The sequence below is a fragment of the Phocoena sinus genome, chromosome 20 (assembly GCF_008692025.1).
Source record: "Phocoena sinus isolate mPhoSin1 chromosome 20, mPhoSin1.pri, whole genome shotgun sequence".
Lineage (NCBI taxonomy): Eukaryota > Metazoa > Chordata > Mammalia > Artiodactyla > Phocoenidae > Phocoena > Phocoena sinus.
Window position 1 is genome coordinate 30,181,454 of NC_045782.1, and position 16,613 is coordinate 30,198,066.

The following is a 16,613-nucleotide window of genomic DNA, read 5'->3' on the forward strand; positions in this document are numbered from 1 at the left end:
ACTAAATTCATTGATTAGCTCCAGTAGTGGCATCTTGAGGATTTTCTATGTATAGTATCGTATCATCTGCAAACGGTGACAGTTTTACTTCTTCTTTTCCAATTTGGATTCCTTTTATTTCTTTTTCTTCTCTGATTACCATGGCTAGGACTTCTAAAACTGTTGAATAATAGTGGCGACAGTGGAAGTCCTTGTCTTGTTCCTGATCTTAGAGAAAATGCTTTCAGTTTTTCACCATTGAGAATGATGTTTGCTGTGGGTTTGTCATATATGGCCTTTATTATGTTGAGGTAGGTTCCCTCTGTGCCCACTTTCTGGAGAGTTTTTATCATAAATGGGTGTTGAATTTTCTCAAAAGCTTTTTCTGCATCTATTGAGATGATCATATGGTTTTTATTCTTTAATTTGTTACTATGGTGTATCACGTCGATTGATCTGCATATATTGAAAATCCTTACATCCCTGGGATAAATCCCACTTGATCATGGTATATGATCCTTTTAATGTGTTGTTGGATTCGGTTTGCTAGTGTTTTGTTGAGGATTTTTGCGTCTATGTTCATCAGTGATATTGGTCTGTAATTTTCTTTTTTTGTGATATTTTTGTCTGGTTTTGGTATCAGGGTGATGGTGGCCTCGTAGAACGAGTTTGAGAGTATTCCTCCCGCTGAAATTTTTTAGAAGAGTTTGAGAAGGATGGGTGTTAGGTCTTCTCTAAATGTTTGATAGAATTCACCTGTGAAGCCATCTGGTCCTGGACTTTTGTTTGTTGGAAGATTTTTAATTACAGTTTCAATTTCATTATTTGTGATTTGTCTGTTTATATTTTCTAATTCTTCCTGGTGCAGTCTTGGAAGGTTGTACCTTTCCAAGAATTTGTCCATTTCTTCCAGGTTGTCCATTTCATTGTCATATAGTTGCTTGTAGTAGTCTCTTATAATCCTTCGTATTTCTGCAGTGTCAGTTGTAATTTCTCCTTTTTCATTTCCAATTTTATTGATTGAGACCTCTCCCTTTTTTCTTGATGAGTCTGGCTAAAAGTTTATCAATTTTGTTTATCTTCTCAAAGAGTCAACTTTTAATTTTATGTACCTTTGCTGTTGTTTTCTTCATTTCTATTTCATTTATTTCTGCTCTGATCTTTATGGTTTCTTTCCTTCTACCAACTTTGGGGTTCTTTTTGTTCTTCTTTCTGTAGTTGCTTTAGGTGTAAGGTTAGATTGTTTATTTGAGATTTTTGTTGTTTCTTGAGGTGAGATTGAATTGCTATAAACTTTCCTCTTAGAACTGCTTTTGCTGCATCCCATAGGTTTTGGGTCTTCATGTTTTTGTTGTCATTTGTTTCTAGGTATTATTTCCTTTCGATTTCTTCAGTGATCTCTTGGTTATTTAGTAGCACACTGTTTAGTCTCCATGTGTTTGTGTTTTTTCCAGTGATTGATTTCTAATCTCATATCGTTGTCAGAAAAGATGCTTGATACGATTTCAGTTTTCTTAAATTTTCCGAGGCTTGATCTGTGACCCAAGATGTGATCTATCTGGAGAATGTTCTGTGTGCACTTGAGAAGGAAGTGTATTCTGCTGCTTTTGGGTGGAATGTCCTATAAATATCAATTAAATCTATCTGGACTGTTGTGTCATTTAAAGCTTGTGTTTCCTTATTTATTTTCTGTCTGGATGACTTGTCCATTGGTGTAAGTGGAGTGTTAAAGTCCCTCACTATTATTGTGTTATTGTCAATATCCCCTTTTATGGGAAAATGTAGATTTCCCTGTTAGCATTTGCCTTATGTATTGAGATGCTCCTATGTTGGGTGCATAAATATTTATAATTGTTATATTTTCTTCTTGGATTGATCATTATGTAGTGCCTTTCCTTATCTCTTTTAACAGTCTTTATTTTAAAGTCTATTTTATCTAATATGAATATTGCTACTCTAGCTTTCTTGTGATTTCCATTTGCTTGGAATATCTTTTTACATCCCCTCACTTTTTGTCTGTATGTATCCCTAGGTCTGAAGTGGGTCTCTTGTAAGACAGCATATATATGAGTCTTGTTTTTGTATCCTTTCAGCCAGTCTGTGTCTTTTGGTTGGACATTTAATCCATTTACATTCAAGGTAATTATGGATATGTATGTTCCTATTACCATTTTCTTAATTGTTTTGGGTTTGTTTTTGTGGGTCTTTTTCCTCTCTTGTGTTTCCCTCCTAGAGAAGTTCCTTTAGCATTTGTTGTAAAGCTGGTTTGGGAGTGCTGAATTCTCTTAGCTTTTGCTTGTTTGTGAAGGTTTTGATTTCTCTGTTGAATCTGAATGAGATCCTTGCTGGGTAGAGTAATCTTGGTTGTAGGCGTTTCCCTTTCATCACTTTAAATATGTCCTGCCAGTCCCTTCTGGCCTGCAGAGTTTCTGCTGAAAAATCAGCTGATAACCTTATGGGGATTCCCTTGTATGTTATTTGTTGCTTTTCCCTTGCTGCTTTTGATATTTTTTAAATTTCTGTTTAAATTTTGTTCTTTTGTTAATTATGTGTCTTGGTGTGTTTCTCGTTGGGTTTATCCCGTAGGGACTCTCTGCACTTCCTGGACTTGGTTGGCTGTTTCCTTTCCCATGTTAGGGAAGTTTTCAACCATAATCTCTTCATATATTTTCTCAGACCCGTTTTCTTTTTCTTCTTCTTCTTCTGGGACCCCTGTGATTCGAATGTTGGTACGTTTAATGTTGTCCCAGAGATCTCTGAAACTGTCCTCTATTCTTTTCATTCTTTTTTCTTTATTTTGCTCCTTGGCAGTTATTTCCACCATTCTATCTTCCAGCTCACTTATTCGTTCTTCAGCCTCAGTTTTTCTGCTATTGATTTCTTGTAGTGTATTATTCATTTTAGTTATTGTATTGTTCATCACTCTTTGTTCTTTAGTTCTTATAGGTCTTTGTTAAACATTTCTTGTATTTTCTCCGTCCTTGCCTCCATACTGTTTCTGAGATTTTGGACCATTTTTACTAACATTACTCTGAATTCTTTTTCAGGTAGGTTGCCTATTTCCTTTCATTTATTTGGTCCTGTAGGTTTTTACCTGGCCCCTTCATCTGTAACGTATTCTTTTGTTCTCTATTTTTTTTTTTTTGATGGGTGGGCCTGTGTTCCTGTCTTACTGATTGTTTGACCTGAGGCATCCAGCACTGGAATTTTTAGGCTGTTGGGTAGAGCCGGGTCTTTGTGCCGTGATGAGGATCTCCGGGAGACCTCACTCTGATGAATATTCCCTGAGGTCTGAGGTTCTCTTTTAGTCCAGCAGTTTGGACTTGGCACTCCTGCCACAGGAACTGAGGCCTCACCTCTTACCTGGGAACCAAGATCCCGCCAGCCACATCATGACAAAAGGAAAAAAAAAGCAGTGCAATAACAAAGAATAAAGAATAAAATAATATTAGAGAAATAGAAAATATATTAGAAAAAATAAAAATATAAGCGAAACAAAAACAACAGGGTTAAACAGAACCACAACAGCAAAAAGAAAAGAGGGGGGAACAAACCAAAAGGGACAGAAAAATAACAAAGAATAAAAGATAAAATAAAATTAGAAAAATAAAAAAATTATTAGAAAAAATGAAAGTATAAGTGAAACAACAACAACAAGGTAAAACAGAACCACAACCACAAAAAGAAAAAGAAAAAAAAATGGAAAAAGAAAAAAATGCCTGTAAAGCCCTTGGCTGTGGTGGATGGAGTCTAGGTGGGGCAGGGTCTAGCCTCAGATAAGGCCCTGGGTGGGGGTGCGGGGACAGGACTTAGGCCCAGCGTGGTTGGACGGGGCCTCAAGAGGGCAGAGGATCAAGTCTGGGACCTTAGTAGGCTCCTGGGGGCTCGAGTGGGCGGGGGAAATGCTTGCCTATTCTCTTCCAGTCCTCTAATCCCCTGAGGGTCTCTCCCTGTCCCCACTGATCCCCTCATTGTGAGTGGGCCCCTCCTGAGCATGGGAACCCGTCCCCTCCTGCAGCCACCCCTCAGGGGTGCCAGTCCCATCCCACCTCCAGTTCTCCTCTCCCCTTGTCCTACTCAGTTGCTCGGGGGTTCTTCCTGTCCCCTTAGGTGTCCATGGTCCCCCACCAGTGCCTGGTAGGTGCCCTAGTTGTGGGGAGACGCAAACTCTGTGTCCTCCTACTCTGCCATATTGACTCCGCCCTGGTAATTTTTGTTAGATACTTTTGTATGTATTGTGAACCATAGAGTATTTTATTATTATTTTTTCTCTTAAATCATCAGTTATTTAATTACATTTTTTTTTTTTTTTTTTTTTTTTTTTGCGGTACGCAGGCCTCTCACTGTTGTGGCCTCTCCCGTTGCGGAGTACAGGCTCCAGACACGCAGGCTCAGAGGCCATGGCTCACAGGCCCAGCCGCTCCGCAGCATGTGGGATCTTCCCGGACTGGGGCACAAACCCGTGTCCCCTGCATCAGCAGGCAGACTCTCAACCACTACGCCACCAGGGAAGCCCAATTACGAATTTTTAATTGAGACTCTATAAAGCAGTTTAAGGATCACTGTAAAATTGAAGGGAGGGTACACAGATTTTCCATATATGCCCTTCCCCAGCCACCTCATTATCAACATCCCCCACCAGAATGATACATTTCTTACGACTGATGAACCTACATTGAGAAGTCATAATCACCCAATGTCCATAGTTTACATTACCATTCACTCTGGGTGCTGTACATTGAATGGGTTTGGGCAAACGTATAATAACATGTATCTACCATTATATAGTACAGAGTATTTTCACTGCCCGAAAAATCCTTTGTGTTCTGCCTATTCATCCCTTCCCTCTCTCCCTGCAAACCACTGTCAATCGCTGATCTTATTACTCTCTCTATAGTTTTGCCTTTTCCAGAATGGCATATATAGTTGGAATCATACAGTATGTAGCCCTTCAGACTACAGCCCTTCAGTATATAGTAATATTTAAGATTCCTCCTTGTCTTTTTATGGCTTAATAGCTCATTTCCTTTTAGTGCTAAGTACTGTTCCATTGTCTGGATGTACCACCGTTTATCCATTCACCTACTGAAGGACACAGTGATTGCTTCCAAGTTTTGGCAGTTATGAATAGAGCTGCTCTCATCATTTGTGTGCAGGTTTTGTGTGGGCATATGTTTTTACCTCCTGTGGGTAAATACTAAGGAGCGTGACTGCTTGATCATATGGTAAGAGTAGGTTTAGTTTTGTAAGAGACTGCCAAACTTTCTTTCGAAGTGTCTGTACTACTTTGCATTCCACTGGCAATGAATGAATTCCTTTTGTTCCGGATCTCCACATTCTTGTCAGCATTTGCTGTTGTCATTTTTCCTGATTTTAGCCATTCTAATAAGTGTGTGGTAGTATCTCGTTGTTTAACACGCATTAGTCTAATGACATATGATGTTGAGCATCTTTTCATATGCTTATTTGCTACATTTTAAAATAATTAATTAATTATTTAATATTTTGGACTGCATTGGGTCTTCGTTGCTGTACACAGGCTTTCTCTAGTTACAGTGAGCGGGCGCTACTCTTTGTTGCGGTGAGAAGGCTTCTCATTGCGGTGGCTTCTCTTGTTGTGGAGCACAGGCTCTAGGCACGCGGGCTCAGTAGTTGTGGCTCGTGGGTTCTAGAGCACAGGCTCAGTTGCTCCGTGGCATGTGGGATCTTCCCAGACCAGGGCTCAAACCTGTGTCCCCTGCATTGGCAGGCAGATTTTTAACCACTGCACCACCAGGGAAGCCCCTATTTGCTACATTTTTGTCTTTGGTGAGGTGTCTAAGGTCTTTGGCCCATTTTTAAATTGGGTTGTTTGTTTTCTTCTTGTTGAGTTTTAAGTGTGCTTTTTTGGTATATTTTGGTTAATTCCTTTATCAGATGTGTCTTTTGCAAGTATTCTTTTCCCAGGCTGAGGTTTGCCTTCTCATTCTCTTGACCTTGTCTTTCACAGAGCAGAAGTTTTTAATTTTAATGAAATCTAGATTATTATTTTTTTCACAGATGGTGCCTGTGGTGTTATATCTAAAAAGTCAGCACCATACCCAAGGTCATCTATGTTTTTGCCTTTGTTCTTTTCTAGGAGTTTTATACTTTAGTGTTTTACATTTAGGTCTGGGTTCACTTTGAGTTTATTTATGTGTAGGTTGTGAGATGTGGATCTAGGTTCATTCTTTTTGCATGTGGATGTCCAGTGGTTCCAGTGCCATTTGTTGAAGAGGCTGTCTTTGCTCCATTGTTTTGCCTTTGCTCTTTTATCAAAGTTCAACTAACTATATTTATGTTGGTTTATTTCTGGACTCTCTATTCTGTTCCATCAGTGTATTTGTCAGTTCTTTTGCCTGTCATACTGTCTTGATTATAATAAGTGTTGAAGTTGGATGGCGTAGTCCTCCAATTTTGTTCTTCTCCTTCAGTATTGTGTTGGCTATTTTGGATCTTTCACCTTTTCATATACAGTTTAGAATTAGTTTGTCAGTATTCACAAAATTACTTACTGGGATCTTGATTGAGATTGAATTTAATCTATAGATGAAGTTGGGAAGAACTGACATCTTAGTGATACTGAGTCTTCCTGTCCATGAACATGGAATGTTTCTGCATTTATTTTGTTTTTCTTTGATTTTGTTCATCAGAATTTTGTAGTTTCCCTCCTGTAGATCTTGTACATATTTTGTCAGATTTAGACCTAGGTATTTCATTTTTGGGGGTGCTAATGTAATTGGTATTGTGTTTTTAATTCCAATATCCACTTGTTCATTGTTAGTATATAGGAAAGTAATTGACCTTTATAAATGAACCTTGTGTCCTCGAACCTTGATATAATCACTTATTAGTTTCAGGAGGTTTTTTGTTAATACTTCCAAGTTTTCTACATAGACGATTGGCAAACAGAGACAGTTTTATATCTTCCTTCTCAATTTTTTTTTAAATAAATAAATTTATTTATTTATTTTTGGCTCGTTGGGTCTTTGTTGCTGCGTGCGGGCTTTCTCTAGTCATGGTGAGCAGGGGCTGCTCTTTGTTGCAGTGCATGGGCTTCTCCCTGTGGTGGCTTCTCTTGTTGCACAGGCTCTAGGCACATGGGCTTCAGTAGTTGTGGCACATGGGCTTCAGTAGTTGTGGCACATGGGCTCAGTAGTTGTGGCTCGTGGGCTATAGAGCACAGGCTCAGTAGTTGTGGAGCATTGGCTTAGCTGATCCGCAGCATGTGGGATCTTCCTGGACCAGGGCTCGAACCCATGTCCCATGCATTGGCAGGAGGATTCTTATCCACTGAGCCACTAGGGAAGCCCTCTCAATTTGTATACCTGTATTTTCTTTTCTTGTCTTATAACATAAGGAAAGACATACAGTTGAAAAGAAATGGTGAGAGGGAATGTCATTGCCTTGTACCTGATCTCAGAAATCTTTTAAGTTTCTCACTATTAAGTATGATGTTAGCTTTAGGGTTTTTTTGTAGATGTTCTTTATCAACTTGAGGAAGTGCTCCTCTCTTCCTAGTATACTGAGAGTTTTTAACATGTATGTGTGGATTTTGTCAAATCCTTTTTTGCAACTATTGATATGATCATGTGATTTTTCTTTCTTAGCCCACCAGCGTGTGATGGATTATATTAATTGATTTTCAAATGTTGAACCAACGTGCATAGCTGGGATAAATCACACTTGGTCATGGTTTATAATTCTTTTTACACACTGTTGGATTAATTTTGTTAATTATCTTGCTATTATTTGGTTGAGGATTTTTGCATTTGTGTCCATGAGAGATATTGGTGTGTAGCTTTATTTTAATGTCTTTGCCTGGTTTTGGTATTAGGGTAATGCTGGTCTAATAGAATGAGTTGGCAGCATTCCCTCTGCATCTATCTTCTGAAAAAGATTGTAGAGAATTGTTATAGTTTCTTCCTTAAATGTTTGGTAGAATTCACAAGTGAACCTGTCTGGATGTGGTGCTTTCTTTTTGGAAGGTTACTAATTATTGATTTAATTGTTTAATACATCTAGGCCTATTCATATTGTCCATTTCTTCTTGTGTCAGATTTGGCAAATTGTATCTTTCAAGGAATTGGTCTATTTCATTAGATTATCAAATTTGTGGGCATAGAGTTGTTCATAGTATATTTTTTAAATTATCCTTAGCATCCATAGGCTCTGTAGTGATGTTGCTCTTTCATTTCTGATATTAGTAATTTTTGTCTTCTCTCTTTTTTTCTTAGTGAGCCTGGCTAGAGACTTACTGATTTTATTGATGTTTTTTCAAAGAAGCAGGTTTTTGGTTTCATTGATTTTTCTCCATTGAGTTTCTGGTTTCAATTTCATTGATTTAAGCTCTAATTATTATTATTTCTTTTCTTCTGCTTAATTTGGATTTAGTTTGCTCTTTTTCTAGTTTTCTAAGGTAGCAGCTTAGATTATTGACTTTAGATCTTTCTTCTTTTCTAATATATGCTTTCAGTGCTATAAATTCTTCTCACAGCACTACTTTCACTGCCTACCATGTATTTTGATAAGGTGTGTTTTTATTTTCACTAAGCTCAAACTATTTTTAAATTTCTCTTGGGATTTTTTTCATTGATCCATGTGTTATTTAGATATTCTAGTTATCTTTCTGTTACTGATTTCTAATTTAATTCGATTGTGGTCTGAGTGCAGACATTGTTATGATTTTTATTTTTTTTAACTTGTTAAAGTATGTTTTATCTCCAGAATGTGGTCTATCTTGGTAAATGGTCCACGTGAAGTTGGGAAGAATGTGTATTCTACCACTGTTGTATGAAGTAGTCTATAGACTATGAAGTAGTCTATAGACTACTTCAGTTATGTCAGTTATATCCAGTTGATTGGTGATATTGTTGAGTTCAGCTATGTCCTTAGTGATTTTCTGCTTGCTAGGTTTGTCCATTTCTGATAGCAACTCCACCTATGATAGTGGATTTATCTATTTCTCTTGCAGTTCTATTAATTTTTGCTCCATATAGTTTGCCACACTGTTGTTAGGCACATACATGTTAAGGATTGGTATTTTTTTCTTGGAGAATTGGCCCCTTTATCATTATGTAATGCCCTTTTTTTTTTTTTTAATCTCTGATAACTTTCCTTTCTTTGAGGACTTCTGTGTCTGGAATTAATATAGGTACTCTGCTTTCTTCTGATTAGTGTTAGCATGGTATATTTTTCTCCCTTCATTTACTTTTAATATATAAGTTTTTTCATCTCTAAAGTGGGTTTCTTTTAGACATCAAATATTTGGGTCTTGTTTTATGATCTTCTCTGACAATTTGTCTTTTAATTGGTGTATTTAGACCATTGATGTTCAAAGTGATTATTTATAAGGTTGGATTAATATTTACCATATTTATGACTGTTTTCTATTTTTTGCTTTTGTTCTGTGTTCCTCTTTTTGTTTCCCACTATTTTTATGCATTTTATAGTTTATTGTCAAGGACCAACAAACAAAATCTAGAAATGCTCTATACAAGTGCTGAGGTGCTACAAAAGAGGGGTGGGCTGGAGGAGACACAATAATACACAACAGTCTTTTGAGGAGCTCCAGCTCTTCATTCTAACACTTGAACCAAGGAGAGACAGCCATCCTTTGTCACTAAGGCTGCAGAAGAATGGAAACCTCATTCAGTTTATCAGTTCTTAGGGCAGATACAGCAAGAGCCTATTTAAAGCTGATGCAAAGGCCACTCGTGGTCTGCTGGGAGCGCCCATGCAAAGCAGAATGGATGCTGAAGGTGGTCCATGGCTGCCGGTGGTGGCTGGTCCCAGCTCCTTAGGTCCTGGGCTTCTCTTGATTCTAACTCACAAGCTTGTCAGTCAAATATAGTTGGCCAATGTGGACCTGTCTGTGGATTATCCCAGGGTCTCTTTTGGCTTTATCATTAGGGCTTGAATTTTTACAGGATCCTTTACATTCTTATTTTCTCTGAAGACATCTCTTATCCTCCTGATGGTGTAAGTTCTGTAGTTGTCGGCACTGAAGTGCTTGCTCTCCCTCAGCATTGCCTGGTACATATCCAGCACTCGTGCGTGGCTGGAGGCTGCAATCTCGGAACGAAAAAAACGGAGATGGTCTTCTTTGCAGAGGTCCCAAGTTCAATGCAACCTGCAGAACTTCTGCCACCGCAGGGAGCACCAGTGGGACGCACGTGTGGGGCTTGGCCCAGGTAGTGGCCCAGGGTCTGGCCCAGGTGGGCTCTGGCCCTGTGCAGTGGCACAGACACTAAATAAGTATTTTATTTGATTCCATTTTCTCTCCTTTCTAGCATAACCATCATATTCCTTCCCTCCCTCCCTCCCTTCCCCTTTTTTACTGGTTGCCCTAGGTTTTGCAATATGTATTTATGGCAAATCCAAATGTACTTTCCCATAACACTATATCGCTTCATGGGTAGTGTGAGTACCTTATAATAACAGTGTAATCTTAATTCCTCACTCCATCCCTTGTATGATTGCTGTCATTTATTTCATGCATATACAGTTGACTCTTGAACAATGCAGGGGTTAGGGGCACCAACCCCCCAGCAGTCAAAAATCTGTGTATAATTTTTGACTCCCCCAGAACTTAAATACTAGTAGCCTACTGTTGACCAGAAGCCTTACCAATAGATAACATAAAGTCAATTAATGCATATTTTGCATGTTATATGTATTCTTACAATAAAGTAAGCTAGAGAGAGGAAAATGTTATTAAGAAAATCATAAGGAAGAGAAAATATATCTACAGTACTGTATCAATACTGTAAGTTTACATCATCTATAAGATGATGAAGCATCTGTCAATACCTACAACGATATTATCTTATATGATACAAAGCACTGTAAATGTTATACGCATTTCTAACACTGGACATCAAAAATGAAAAGATGATGTGCAAAAGAAATGTATATTTATTTAGAGGTATAAAAATTCATACGTTGATAATGAAAAAGCAGCAGTATGTTTGCTTTATGGTAACTTAGTGTAATTGATACAGTTGCTTCACAGTAGCCTGACCTATACATGAATGAATGAATCATTTAAAATTGTAAGGTATAAAGTATTACAGTCATATTCAGAATATGGTATTGGAAACATTGTTACATTTTTTAAAAAAACACTTACCTGTGATGATATGCTGATGTTGCAGGTTTGATTTTGTCCTTGTTTTTTGCTTTTCAGAATAACACAAGTCCTGTATGCTTGCTGTTAACATTACTCAGGAGGCAAATAATGTCCAATTATCTCTCCTTGTAATAATAGATCAGTACTGTGTTTTGATGTCATTTGATATTTTTCTACATCATTTTTAATGACTACATTGCATTCTTTTGAATGGCTGTTCTATAATTTCTAATCTCTATGACTGGATGTTTAAGTGAGAGTCTTTTTCATTTATGATGCTAGTTACTTAGTGGGTTTAATTATTATATTGAAGATTCAGAGACGTTTTCAATTTAGGGAAATTCTCTCTTGTTATTTCTTTGATATTTCAACCCCTGACTTAATCAGGAGTGATTTGCTTTTGAAGAATTAGAAGCCTACTCCAGAAGGATCAAGCAAGATATACAGCTGCCCTGTTGGAACTCAGAGGTTTTTAGGCAGCTTCTGTCTTCTCTTTGGGGCCTCAAGTGTGTCTTTTCTGCCTCTGTGTGCAGAGTTCTCTCGTTTTTTGTAGATTGTTTTTTTCTGGATACTTATTCTCTGTTATATGACCTTACCATCACATCTCAAAATGAAAGGCTTAAAGTCTGTGAAATGTTCTGGTCTGTTCCCTGTAGTTTAATCAACTCAGTCTAAATGACCCAAATACAGATTCCTAGGAAAGTGAATCTTACTGGTCTTGGTATATTTGGGGCTTGGTCATGTGGTATTAATGTAGATACTGGGTCTACCTTTTCAGCAGGGGCTATAATTGATGAACTGTTTTCAGAATAAAGAGTTGAACACGTGTCTAAAGAGGTGCCTAGTATAACATCTTTATCATATATACTAAATTCTTACATATATGAGAATATATACTATTTTTAACCATCTTTTTTCTAAAATTTTTTGGTTATTCTCACTAGTTTATTTTCCAGATTAAGTTTAGAACCCACAGTAATAATTAATTAATTGTTAACTTTAACATTGTCTTCATCAAGTAATATAGCTATTTGAAACAGGAGGTTTTAAGAGAGTTGAATACAGCAAACTGAAGGGTTACTCTATTAGGATAGCATCTATGAATTTACTTATTTTTTTAATTTATTATTATTGGCTGCGTTGGGTCTTCATTGCTGCGTGCGGGCTTTCTCTAGTTGCGGCGAGCAGGGGCTACTCTTCGTTGTGGTGCGCGGGCTTCTCACTGCGGTGGCTTCTCTTGTTGCCGAGCACGGGCTCTAGGCGCGAGGGCTTCAGGAGTTGTGGCTCCTGGGCTCTAGAGTGCAGGCTCAGTAGTTGTGGCGCACGGGCTTAGTTGCTCCGCAGCACGTGAGATCTTCCCGGACCAGGGCTCGAACCCGTGTTCCCTGCATTGGCAGGCAGATTCTTAACCACTGCACCACCAGGGAAGCCCAGGATAGCATCTATGAGTAAAATTCTTACTATGCGGATTTGAATTCCATTGGAAGTTTGGCACCAGACTGAACACTGGTCTAAGTCAAAATTTTCTCTTTAGTCCTGTGATAATATTTAAAATCTACACTTCTGCTATGGTAGCTGCTAGCCACATGTGACTATTTAATTTAATTAAAATTCAGTTCCTCAGTTGCACTAATCACATTTCAGGTTCTCAGTAGCCACATGTGGCTAGTGGCAAGTACATTCAATAGTTCAGGTAAAGAACATTCCACCATCGCAGAGAGTTCTATTGGGTAGTGCTGTTTTAGAGGCTTGTATATTGATAATAACTTGTCTACTAATTTTTAAAAAAATTTTTTAAATTTATTTATTTAGGCTGGGCCAGATCTTAATTGTGGCAGTCAGGATCTTCGTTGAAGCACATGGGATCTTCATTGTGGCATGCGGGATCTTTAGTTGTGGCAAGTAGACTCTTAGTTGTGGCATGCATGCAGGATCTAGTTCCCTGATCAGGGATCAAATCCAGGCCTGCTGCATTGGGAGCGTGGAGTCTTACCCACTGGTCCACCAGGGAAGTCCCAACTTGTCTACTAAATTGTTTTTTTTTTTGCGGTACGCGGGCTTCTCACTGTTGTGGCCTCTCCCGTTGTGGAGCACAGGCCCCAGACGCGCAGGCTCAGCGGCCATGGCTTACGGGCCCAGCCACTCCGCGGTATGTGGAATCTTCCCGGACTGGGGCACAAACCCGTGTCCCCTGCATCGGCAGGCGGACTCTTCAACTGCTGCGCCACCAGGGAAGCCCTTGTCTACTAATTTTTAATGGTGGTGAAAGACGCAAAAATGTCTATTTTGTATAAGTTTTATTTATAGTATTTTGGTCAGTATGTAGAAGATGATGTCGCAGGATGGCTTTGTTTTCTCATTTTAAAAGGGTCATTGAAGAAAGTTTGAAAAATACCAAAATACTATACAATAAAGGAGAAAATAAAAATGTCAGGCAATCCCAAGGGATAGGATTTTTGAAGTATAATATACAAGTGCAAATATCACAAGAGTGCAGCTGGATTAATTTTCACCAACTAAATAATATACATATATGTCTTTTTATCACGGGTTCTCTATTCCTGGGTTCTTTTTGATTCATGGCTTGATTGTTTGGATTTCATAATCATGCAGTTTTCTTCAAGAAGAGTACATAAATATATTTCTTATTATATCACATCAAGAGGCACTTAATGCCAGTTTGTCTCACTACTGCTAATGTTAAAATTGACCACTTGGTTAAAGTGGTGACTACCAGGTCTCCATTATAAAGGCACATTTTTCTTTTGTAATTAATAAGTAATCTGTGGGGTGATGTTTGGAAACTATGTGAATATCTTGTTTCCCAACAGCTTTTCACCCAGTGATTTTAGCATCCATTTATGTACCTTGCAGGAATCACTTATTACATGGGAGTTGCAAAATGGTGATTTTTAAAATTTTGTCGTTCTATTTATAATTTTTACCTAGCATTCTTCTTGAAGGAAGAACTTTCCCTTTCTCTCCCATTTCCTTTCTTTGATTCTTCTTTTTTCCTTTTTGTTGTTGTTGTAAATACCCCAGGTATTTCTCATGAAGTTGGTCAGTGTGACTAATCACTATACTTTGAGACTCATTGCTGTAGTCACATCTGTATATGTTCTACTATACCAGGAGAATTTTTGCTTTATACAGGTTGGTCATCTTTATGATGTGTTTGTTCTTAAACTGAGAAGTCTTACAGAATATAATTGTTCTAGTATAAATTTAGATTAAAAATTAAAAATACCATTTTGGGTTTTTCTTGATTATAAACTTTTCAGAATCTGAGGCAACTGTGTTAAGGAATTCCCATTTACACTAGGCAAGAAAGTAAACAGTAAGTGGAGAGTAGGGTAACAAACACTTACGGTATCAAAAAACAACCGTGAAAAGGATCTGTCTTAATGTGCTAGCCCATTGCAGTTTAACATATTGCTTACAACCTTCACAATAGAATTTGAGTGACTTCAGTTACACATTCCAGGAGACTGGCAGTCTGTTACAATCAGAGTCTGAACTTTAGAGCAGGCTAATTTACAGCAATGGGATGAAGAAAGTTGTGGATTTGTATTACACACTCTCACCTGACACTGTATCTGATCCCTTACCTGCCGATTGACATCTTGAATGAGCTCTTTGAAGCAAGTTCCAGCTTAATTAAAACGTTTGCTTGGTTAGCAGTGATCTGTGAAAGCCTGTGATAAATATTGAATCAGGTTCACCTGCTGGTTGCTGTGAGTAGATAAACAGCTGCCTTGTGCAGTTTAATCATGAAACTGGCAGTAGAGTACTACTGTTTGAATTTTTAAAAAAGAATAGTGGAAAAGGTATAGTTATGTCACTTTTGCTATCTTACTAGAGTGTGTGCTTATGTGAGATTTTGCACAACAGGCATTCAGTACCTGTTTAGGTGGCTTGGACAACAGCAAATGGTTGATAAAGATTAACAGTAAACCCTTCTTCATATGCCTCAAAGTATAATTCAGTATTCATTGACTTTTTTACCACTAACTCTTTAGGTGCATGATGCTTTGAAATAAAAAAGGGCAGTATTTTGCTTTTTTGCCAAGTTAAATGGTAGGTAAAAATGATCCTGTTAAAGCTTTAAGATTTAAGGTTATGACTTCCAGCTTCTCACAAATTATCACGAATTTTGTAGCAACTTGAAGAACTTTAGGTTTTACTTTATCATATGTAAAATGGAGTTAGAAATATACATTAGTGAACTAAGTATTTTAGAATTATGTTAACATTATGTAATTAACAAACATTAAAAGAGAAATTAATTTACAAGCAGTAGAGGAACCTTTATAAAATTATCTTCTTTGGACTGTCAACTTGTTTATTCCTTTACAGAATTAATGTGACTAACCAAGTTGGTTGTTAAGAAAATGCTATTTCTATTTTATTTCCATTGTAAAATCAGACATAAATTCTGGAATAAAGCCCTCATCCAAATAAGTCACAATCTTCTTTGAGCACATGATGAAAGTTATGGACTGACTTTCTAAAAATGCATACAAAATTGTGTTTGTAGTTTCTGGGTGATCTCAAACTCTCTCCTCTGTAACAGTCCATGGATGTAAATTAAGAACCTATTTCCTAATAAATTAGTTGAAAATTTTGGTCAGGACGGATTAAGATGAAAGTTATTCTGCTAGGTATTAAGCTGCTGAGGACGAACAAGTGTATTTGCTGTTTTAGGTTCCTTTTAAGCATTTTTCAGGTATATTGTCTACTACAGTCCTTAGCTCCAAGGGTTATCTACCATAGTGGGGATTCCTAATTCTTTTCATAAAGTTTTCATAGTTTTATTCCTGTCATCAGTTTGTTTGGAAGTTTATGGGGAAAATAAAATGTTATTTAAGTCATACTCAGCCTGCTCAACAATTTTTTTTGATATTTATGTCAATACATGGGACTCTCTGGTTCATATTTTTTTATTATATACAATATTCCATAGATTGACAGAACTCCACAGTTTATCCATTGTTTTGTTGACACACTTGGCTTATTTTCCTCACTATTAAAACAGTACTGCAAAGAATATCCCTATTGTATCTGTCTTAATTTGCAAGAGTTTCTCTGGCATGTATGCCTAGCAGGGTCATGCTGGATCAAAGGGTCTATGTATCCTTGATTTCACTAGATCACCAATTTGTTCTCCAAAGTGGATGTGCCACTTTATACTTGGATCAGCAGTGTATGAGAGAGTTGCTGTATATCCTCTCTACCCAGTCTGGTGGATGTGAAATGGAATCTAATTATGGTTTTAATTTGCATTTTCCTAATTAGTAATGAGGTTGAGCATTAGGTTGCACATCTTTTCAGATGTTTATTGGCTTTCTGCTTTTCTCTCCTGTGGTTTTCTTGTTCTTGGGCTCTTTCTTCTATTGGGTTTGTTTTTTAAAAATTGATTTGCTGGAATTCTTTATATATTGTGAATAATGATCCTCAGTTGGTTATATACAGTGCACATATCTTC

At 37.5% G+C, this 16,613-nt stretch overlaps 1 protein-coding gene and 1 pseudogene across 3 annotated transcripts in view; one reads left to right on the forward strand and one right to left on the reverse strand.

Annotated features, from left to right (window-relative positions):
* Positions 1-16,613, forward strand: part of BRIP1 (BRCA1 interacting protein C-terminal helicase 1) — a 194,892-nt gene that overhangs the window by 37,288 nt on the left and 140,991 nt on the right. The window lies entirely within an intron of this gene.
* LOC116745390 lies at positions 9,797-11,219 on the reverse strand (annotated as a pseudogene).